The 9,473-nt window shown below is 39.4% G+C and overlaps 1 pseudogene; it reads left to right on the top strand.

Annotated features, from left to right (window-relative positions):
• The first annotated feature begins 1,591 nt into the window (after window positions 1-1,591).
• Window positions 1,592-8,785, top strand: LOC149162071 (serine/threonine-protein kinase-like protein CCR1 pseudogene; annotated as a pseudogene).
• The last annotated feature ends 688 nt before the right edge of the window (window positions 8,786-9,473 follow it).

A 9,473-nucleotide genomic window follows, 5' to 3' on the forward strand; every position in this document is an offset into this window, starting at 1 on the left:
AGGTCGTGCACAACTTGGGTGTCTGCAGCACATTGTTCGGCTGTCTGCTATATCTGCTGTACACGTAGATCTGAACCTTCGTGAGCAGGGTCACCTTCCTGTCCAACCGTATATAGTTCCTACATCTATGCCAACTTCCCTTCAATGGTAGCTGTAATTGTGAATGCTTCATCGATCAATGGTTGGATGCATTCTTTAAGCAGGGCTTCTTTTTGGCACGCGACGTCTAATTGGTCCTTTAGTGCCCTTACCTGTTGTAGTCTGGTAAGTCGTTGAGTAAGGACAACTGTCTGCACGGTGCCCCATACATTGTTGTAATCCTGCTGCAACTTGTGCCCCTCAGTCTCTAGGCGCTGCAGAGTCGGGTCTTCCCGTAGGTGCATAAGCATGGTGAGTGCTTGCTCCAATAGCCCGGTGCAATCCTATGTTGCTTGGCCAATTTGTTCCAACCCCATTTGGATAGCACGCGTATGCTGCTCTCTGACTTCTGGGGGCGTGGAGGGCTGTGCCTTCAATTGCAGCTCGACGATCTACAGGTTCAGCTCCAACTAAACCTTTGTTGTTTCCTCTCGGTCCTCACGGACTCCGACCGCCAATCTGTATACCCGTTCTGCTGCTGGGAGCTTTGTCGGCATGTCAAACTTTGGAATGCTCTTGCATGCATCTTCTACAACCTGTTCCAGTTCGCGAGCCTGTGCAACCAACTCATCCCGTTGGATGCTGAGCTGGTCCATGTTGATTTTCTGTTCATGCAGGACCTGGATCGCTTGGCCTTCCTAGGTACGGAGCTCTACGATGACCACATCCTACAGTTGGTACATAATTTCGTGTGGCAGGGTGGTCAAGTTCAAGCTGACACCTTTCATGCTACTCATCGTAGCCCGATCACCCTCACTTGTTGTTGCTAGCACGCCTTCAGGCAAGACAAAGGTGTTTCCCATACGGGCGCGCAACATCTATTCGGCCTCGACAATTCCTGCTGCGACATACTGGGCCATTGTGCTTATTTGGGGGTGTTGTACCTGTAAACCTTGTAGTTGCGCATTGAGCGCCCCCAACACAGTGTTCTGCTCCATTCGCAATCCCTGAAGTGCGTCTTTTGTGACCTCACGAATCGTTTTACTGATATCCAATAGATCACCTTCTGTTAGTGTGATCGGGTTGACGGACATCTTTGTGGCTTTTCCCTTCTTTCGAGGAGCTGTTTTCTTAGGGCCGCATGGCCACTTGAGTTGGGTCGATGTAGAACTGGGGTCCACACATTCCTCGGTCCTGTCCCCTTCCCCGGTCTGCTGCCCCGTGGACATCTCCTTACCCTCCTTGGGCTCTCTGGTTGGTGCGGTTGTGGTCTTTGTCGTCTGCACTGCTGCTGCTGCATCAGCTACCTTCTGTTGTGTGGTTTCTTTTTGTTCCTGGCGCCTCCTCTCAGCCAACTGTGTGATGTGTAGCATAGTGTCCTTCTTTTTTTGCTGAGCTACGACCTTCTCCATTTCTACCAAGTCCAGGGCATGCCACTCCGGGGGCCATGACTCCATTACTACGAAGATCGCATCATCTGTTGCGATGAACAAAAGCTTCACCCATTTTAGTGATGGGTCCTTGCATGCCCGGATATACAAGTTATGTATATCTGCCTTGAATTCTGCAATGCTTTGCAAGTTGTTATGAATTGTAGGGGACAAGCGTGACCTGCGGTTGATCCATGTTCAGATGCTCACCTCCATGAACAACCGAAACACCTTTATCTCACGAATCTTCTGTGCGTCTTTTGTAGCCCAGAGAAAGGTGTACCTCATGGCTTCGGGCTAGTCACCCTCAATAGTGGGAAACTGGCAGTCCATCGGTAGCTCCTGTGCAACCAACAGGATGGATAAGAGTAACCACACATAGTGGAAGGTCTTACCCTGCTCTTGGGCCTCCCTGCAGCTCATCAAGAACTCATCGCAGAGGAACTGTGCCTAGTTGAAATAGACCCCCTCTACGCATTGGTATGCTAATGCACTCATAGACGCTGGTACTTCATCGCGTGACATTTCCTCATTAGCTTCACTACAACAAAACCAACGATTAACGTCCCTTTTTACTTCTTTTTTTGCATCTAGAGCCCATTTTTGGTGCTATTTGCATCCATTTATCAAATATGGTGCAAAACTTGACACAAAATTTGCATCAAGTTTTGCACCAAATCTTACACCAAGTTTAGCACCAGGTATTGCAATAGGTTTTGCACCACGTTTTGCACCAAATTTTATGCCAAGTTTTGTGTCATCCTTTACACCAGGTTTTGTTCCAGGTTTTGCATCAAGTTTGGCACCTAATTTTGTTTGACATACTTTTGCATCCTCATTTGCATCCAATTTTTGCACCTACACTTGCGTCAACCTTTGCATCGACTTTTGCATCCTTTTTTGCATCCTTTTTAAAATCATTTTTTGCATCCATTTTTTCATCTATTTGTGCATCCCTTTTGCGCCAAGTTTTACATCGAGTTTTGTGTCTAGTTTTGCATATAATTTTGCATCTACTTTTGTTGCATCCACTTTTCCATCTTGTTTGGCATCCATATTTACATCCTCTTTTGCATCTATTATTGTACCCACTATTGCATCTAATATTTTTGGGCCACAATTAGCGCCTAGTTTGGCACCTCCTTTTGCACCCACTTTTGATTAAAATTTTGCATCCACGTTTGCATCCTCATTTGCGTGTAGGTTTTCATCAACTACTACATCTATTTTTGCATCCCTTTTTGTATCCAATTTTGGACCAGGATTTGCATCGGGTTTTCTGTCTCGTTTTGCATCTACTTTTGCATCGACTTCTATTGCATCCACTTTTGCACACAATTTTGCGTCCACTGTTGCACCCATTTTAAATTTCACTTTTTTCATCCCTTTTTACGTCTTCATTTGCATCATACTTTGATTCTTTTTTTGCATCTATCATTACATCCACTTTTGTTATGCCACAATTTGCACCATGTTTTGCACTCACTGTTGTATCCACGTTTGCTTCCAATTTTGCATCCATGTTCACATCCTCTTTTGCATCAAATATTGCATCTATTTTTGCATCCACTTTTGTGTCAGGTTTATGCATTGGGTTTTGCATCTCGTTTTGTATCTACTTTTGCATCTACTTACATTGTATCCATTTTTTGCATCCAATTTCGTTTTGCTTGTTGCATCAATTTTTGCTTCCACTTTTACATCCATTTTTGCATCTTATTTTGCATATTTTTTGTCTATTGTTACATCCACTTTTGTTGCACCATATCTTGCGCCTACCATTGCAACCACATTTGCTTCCACGTTTGCATCCCCTATTGCATCCACTTTTGTTTCATCCATTTTTGCATCTGCTTTTGTGTCCGTTGTTGCATCCACATTTGTTTCACCACAATTTGTGCCAAGTTTTACACCTACCATTGGACCCATGTTTGCTTCCACTTTTGCCTTCATGTTTGCATCCAAGTTTGCATTGACAACTGCATCTACTTTTGCATCCACTTTTGTGTCAGGTTTTTCATGTTGTTGTGCATCTACTTATGTTGTATCCACTTTTCATCCAATTTTACTTCTATTGTTGCCCCCATTTCTATGTTCGCTTTTGCATCCCTTTTCCAACACTCATCATATTTTCTGCATTGATGATATTCCTTATGGCATTGACAATTATGAACAATTGATGACAATGTCAATAATATTGACAATGATGAAAATGAAGATGATGGCGATGACATGAATTGTGATTATGATGATAAAGACGATAGTGGTTACAATGACAATGATGATGATGGCAATGATTATGATGATGACGATGCTAATGACGTTGGCGAATCTTCCCAATTTTAGATGTTGTCATTGTCATAATCACAAGAATTATCTTTGGTGTCATCATCATCATTTTCATCTAGGTCATCATCAAAAACTATAATGGCATGAATGATGATGATGATTACAACAATGTCGATAGAAATTACATTAATGATGATGATGGGGATGATAAAAATGACAATGACGATGATAATGGTGGTGATGATGATCATCATCGATCATCTCTCAAAAATAGAGTTGTTATTTCTCTTACGTATATCAATGTGTCCTAAACAACCCTTTTCTAGCACTGATCACATTTTTTGGGTTGATGATATTTCTTACAACATCTACAATTATGAACAATTGCAAACAATGTCCATAATGATGATGATGATGGCATGAATGGTGATTATGATGATAATGTAATGATGGCAATAACAATGATAAGGATGTGATGATGATGAAAATGATTATGATAATGAGAATGACCTTACAATCTTATGGATTCGTGAACAATTACTAGTTTCAATACCATCTTCTGGATACATATTACTATCATACTTTTTAGATTTTCTGTTTCTCTTGAGGTATCTTACTATAATGGTGTTGTCAACACTAGAAAGATATCTTGTTGTAATGGTGGTTCTAATGTTAGCACTAGCAAAGTTTTTGTTAAATTTTGGTTTAAAAAAATCGATTTATGTAATTATTTTGACAATCTATGTAAAAAAGTAAATAACATCCAATTATTTTGACTGTAGTCACATTGATTATCATGAATTCACCAGTCTGAAGACCATCTTCTACATACATATTATTATTAAACTTTTTGCATTATATCCCTCTTATATCTTGTTGTAATGGCAGTATTAGCACTAGAAAAATATCTTGTTGTAATGGTGATGTTAGTATTAGCACCAAAAAAATCACTAAATTTTGGTAAAAAAAAGTTTATCATTTATTTATTTTTAATTTGGGAAATTTTTGTTTTTATATTTTTTGTTTTTAATTCTATTTTTATGCAGTAATATTTTTTTTGGTTGAATTTTGGTAGTAACTAGTTTTTGGTCTAATCATATGTATTAACCATGTTCTTTATGCTACAAGTCTAATTGTTGGGACAAAATTGCTCTTTCAAATAAGTTGCAAAAAACATATAAATGGAAGAATAGCGATGACAACTATTTTCATTGTCCAACTGTTCAGTATATCATGTATGAAAATATTCAACATTTTTATAAACAATGGATTAGAGGTGAGTCTGTAATTGTACATAATGTTTGGATGATACATAAAAACAAAGTTTGTTTCATTGATGTGGTTAGGATCTACTTTGGATACGAAACCCTAGGTTTGGAAGTATGCAAATAATGAATTTGGTTTACCTTTGATAACAAATGAAATTTTATTTCTTTTTCCTTGTAAAACCAAGGAAGATATGGCAATAATTCTCGTTAGAAAACTACTTCTTGTTGAAGGTTTATAATTGGTTGCAAAAGTTCAACAACTGGGTATAGAAGTTTTTAGTTGCTATTAGGGAAACAATGTGATTGTAGGTTTTAGCAGACATAGATAATTCTTGGTATTTGATTCACTTTGACGATGGCCTCTTCTGACTAATATATGAGATTGTGAATTTGTTGATATTATTTAGATTACCAAGTAGATATAGTTGTTTATAGGAATTTTGTAAAACCTGAAGTATTGACAAATGGTTTTTCACTGCTAAGCAAATTTAAGTCAAATTGGGTTGCAAAACTTAAGGAGAAAGCAAAAACAATTGTTAGTAGTTGTGAATTGATATAGTCATTAAATAATTCCCAACCATTTTCTTTGTGCTACAAGTCTAATTTCCAAGACAAAATTAATAATTTTGTTCAGTTACAAAGAGCATATAAGTAGAATAATATCAACCGTGGAAACTATTTGTAGTGTCCATTAACTATTCAGTGTATCATGCGTGAAAATATTTAACATTTTAAAAAAAAATGAAAATGACAAGTGAACTTGTAAATATGCAGAATGCTTGGATGATACATCCAAGACAAAGTTGCCTTCATCAATGTGTTCAAGATCTACCTTGGAATAGAAACCATATGTTTTGGAAGTGTGCAAAAAAATAATTTGATCTACCTTTAAAGATAGTCTAGTATGGTAACCTTTTATGACCAATGATTTTTTTTTTCTCTCATCATCATCATATACATATATATATTAGAAACCAAGGAAGATATTTTTACAGCTTTTTCCTGTTGAAACACTGCCAAAACACATTATCAATATTAAACACTTTTACCCTGCTCCGTTGGATCAGGGGAGACACTTTCCACCGTTGATTTTGAAGTGTGACTACTTTTTCCAAATATCGATTGAGTTGCCCTCTTAGCATGGCAACATATTTTTACTGCTGTTTCCCATTCTTTTTGAGCGATCGCTCGGCCTATCAGGGAAATTTCAGTCATGTGGGTGGTCATGTAGCAGTATCTATGGACCAGTATTGATCTGTTTTCTGCTCATTTGCATTGACGGCGTGTGTGGAAATGGAGCCATGTCTCCCATAGCAGCATCCTTCGGAGACGAGAACGTGTTCTGTACCATTGATGCAAGTGGGAAGCAACATATAACATGCTGGGGGAGAAACAACACTTCACCAGCTACCGATGCTACTTCAAGCCCATCTCTGGCTGCACTCTCCGGTGGAGGTGGATTCCTTTGTGGATTGCAGGCTAACACTTTCAGACCATTTTACTGGATGAACAACGAAACAGGTACTAATCTTGTGCCCCCAAGTAACCAAAACAGGCGTTATTCAAATATTGAATCTGGGCAAAACCATGCTTGTGGAATCCGTAGTCATTTGGATCAATATCCCGGTATGATGGACTATTGGTCTATGAAAAATACAACAAAACAACGATCCTTATACCGATCACTCTGGCCGCATCTCAATATCGCCTTGCAATCCATTGTTGCAGGAAATGATCTCACCTGTGGATTAGACCAGGACGGAATGGCATTCTGTTGGGGATCACCATCTCCACAGTTCAATATCACTGCCCCTGCCCCCTACAAATTTCAAAACCTTGTATCTGGAGGAAATCATGTCTGCGGAATTGTGAAAACAACTTCAGAAGTCAAATGCTGGGGGTATAATTCCATGAACCAGGGAAGCCCACCAGAGAAAACTCGGTTTATAGCCCTCGCAGGAGGCTCAAAACATTCTTGTGGTATCCGCCAAGATAATCATTGCGTGGAATGCTGGGGAAGTTTCAATCAGTCTTCAATTCCAAAAGATGTCGGGTTTCTGGGCATAGCTTCCACAAATATCGTGACTTGTGGCATTAGGGAAGATAACTTGATCATGGATTGTTGGGGAAATGGATCGGGTTATAATCCTCCTTTGCAGCTTTTCAGCCCAGGATTGTGCAGCAGGGAGCCTTGTCATAGTGGGGAGTTTTTCTTCAATGCTAGTGGTATGGGATTGCCTGATTTGATGAGTTTGTGCCTTCAGAAAGAAGAGCAGATCTATTCCCCTTGTGCGAAGAATTTCCCAAATGGATTTTTTCTCTCAGATCTTTGTTCGGAGAACGCTGGATCGTGTCTGCACGGCATGCTCTCTATGTCGAAATAGTTCTTGTCAAGAAGCTTGTGGAGATGGGTTTCATGGACCTGTCTCTGCAGTCTCTCCATCTAGTTTAACTGAGCAACAACAAATAAGTATTGCAAAGCAAAAGGAGCGGCATATGGATCTTGTTACTATTCTAGGGGTGTCAATTTCCTGTGGGTTTGTTTTAGCTTTCATTGGAGGCTTTGTTCTCTGTTTGATAATAAGGAGAAAAAGGGGGCAAAGTGAATGTGCCTTTTGCATAGGGCAACCAGATACTGAAAATCAGCCAAATCTTAATGTCCAAACACCCTCGTCTGGAATTACCACTTCTTGGCCTACTGCAAATGACTTAATACGGATGCAAGCCTTCCGTCTTGCAGAGCTTCGAGATGCTACAAATGGGTTCAAAGAGTTCAACGAATTGGGTCGAGGAAGCTATGGATTTTTCTATAAAGTTGTTCTTCCAGATGGAAGACAGGCTGCTGTTAAAAGAGCTAATGTAGCTCGAAGAATCCATAGCAACAGTAGAGATTTTGAAACAGAGCTTGAAATTATATGCAAACTCCGCCACGACAACTTGGTTAATTTGTTGGGCTATTGTGAGGAGATGGGGGAAAGGCTTCTTGTGTATGAATTCATGCCTCATGGAACTCTTCACGATCATTTGCATGGAGATCTCTCTCCTCTCAGTTGGACATTGAGGTTGAGAATCTCCATGCAAGCAGCACGAGGCATTGAGTACATTCACAAAGATGCATCGCCTCCGATCATCCATAAAGATATTAAGGCCTCCAATATTCTTTTGGATGGAGAATGGGGAGCCAGGGTTGCAGATTTTGGGTTAACTATATCTGGAGAAAGAGGTCTTCCTTCCCCTATCCAGAAAGGGGATGCTGTCTATGTTGATCCAGATTACTACAAGTCTCAGAATTTTACAGAGAAGAGTGACGTATACAACTTTGGTGTGGTTTTGTTAGAGATTCTGAGTGGGAGAAAAGCACATGATACAGATTTTGATCCACCCAATATTGTCGAATGGGCAGCACCCGTGATCAGCCAGGGAAAGGCAGCAGTCATCCTAGACCGTAGTGTGGATTTACCACGAAATGTGTAACCTTTGCTCAGAATGGCTGATATTGCATAGCTTTCTGTGAGGCAAGACCCAAACGAAAGACCAACCATGTCAGATGTGGCTACATGGTTGGAGCAACTCGTCAGAACTAGCTCTTAGTATTGCTTTTCTATCTACGATTGCGAGCATTCTTGACAAATTGAAGATTATTGCTTGAAAATTATTTTTCCTCGAGGGCAAAGCCAGCTGGGGTGTTTTTGTCTAAAATTCAAGTTCAAATAGCATCTCATCTACTTGGTATTGACATTTTCCTTTTTACTCTTTAGGACATTGTACCAGAGAATGCGTCCTTGTTTTTTTGCCTGTTCTGTACAGTTTGAGTGTTTGTATTCATTCTTCTTCACAATCAAAAGGTATTGCACTGTTCTTGTAATAGTTCTAAAGACCAAGAACAGTAAGCTGTTTATTGTAACATTGAGTTTGAGTAAGCATCGGATTTTTTTGTTATGTATGCCAAAAATGATGCAAGTTTTAAGCATAGCATGTTGTTGGGTATACAAATCTCAGTCTTAATTTATTATAATCATTGCATGGGTAATCATAGAGAAACGCAATCGAAAAACATTATGCCTAGATTGTCAGTATGTATCATCTATTGTATTTATACTCATTAAGCTATAGTACAGATTGCATGTTCACATTCACTTGTATGAACGTATTTATAATTATTATTAATAACACGTTAGTAATGCTATAAAACATTGTTTAAGCTATAACATAGATTCCCTGTTCACATTTATTTGCTTGAAATTGTCTCCAAATTGACCATGTTTAAAGCCACTTTAACCATAATGAGGTTCCTCCCAAAAGGCATTACAGGCCACTTGCCCATTTAATATATAAGCGCTGACTGCATTTCCTATTTGAGGCTTTATACATGGTAAACCATGCTCTCATGGACACAGACCAAGTATTT

The sequence above is a fragment of the Pinus tabuliformis genome, chromosome 5_2 (assembly GCF_031772625.1).
Source record: "Pinus tabuliformis cultivar Carrire ecotype Pingquan chromosome 5_2, CPIR1, whole genome shotgun sequence".
Lineage (NCBI taxonomy): Eukaryota > Viridiplantae > Streptophyta > Pinopsida > Pinales > Pinaceae > Pinus > Pinus tabuliformis.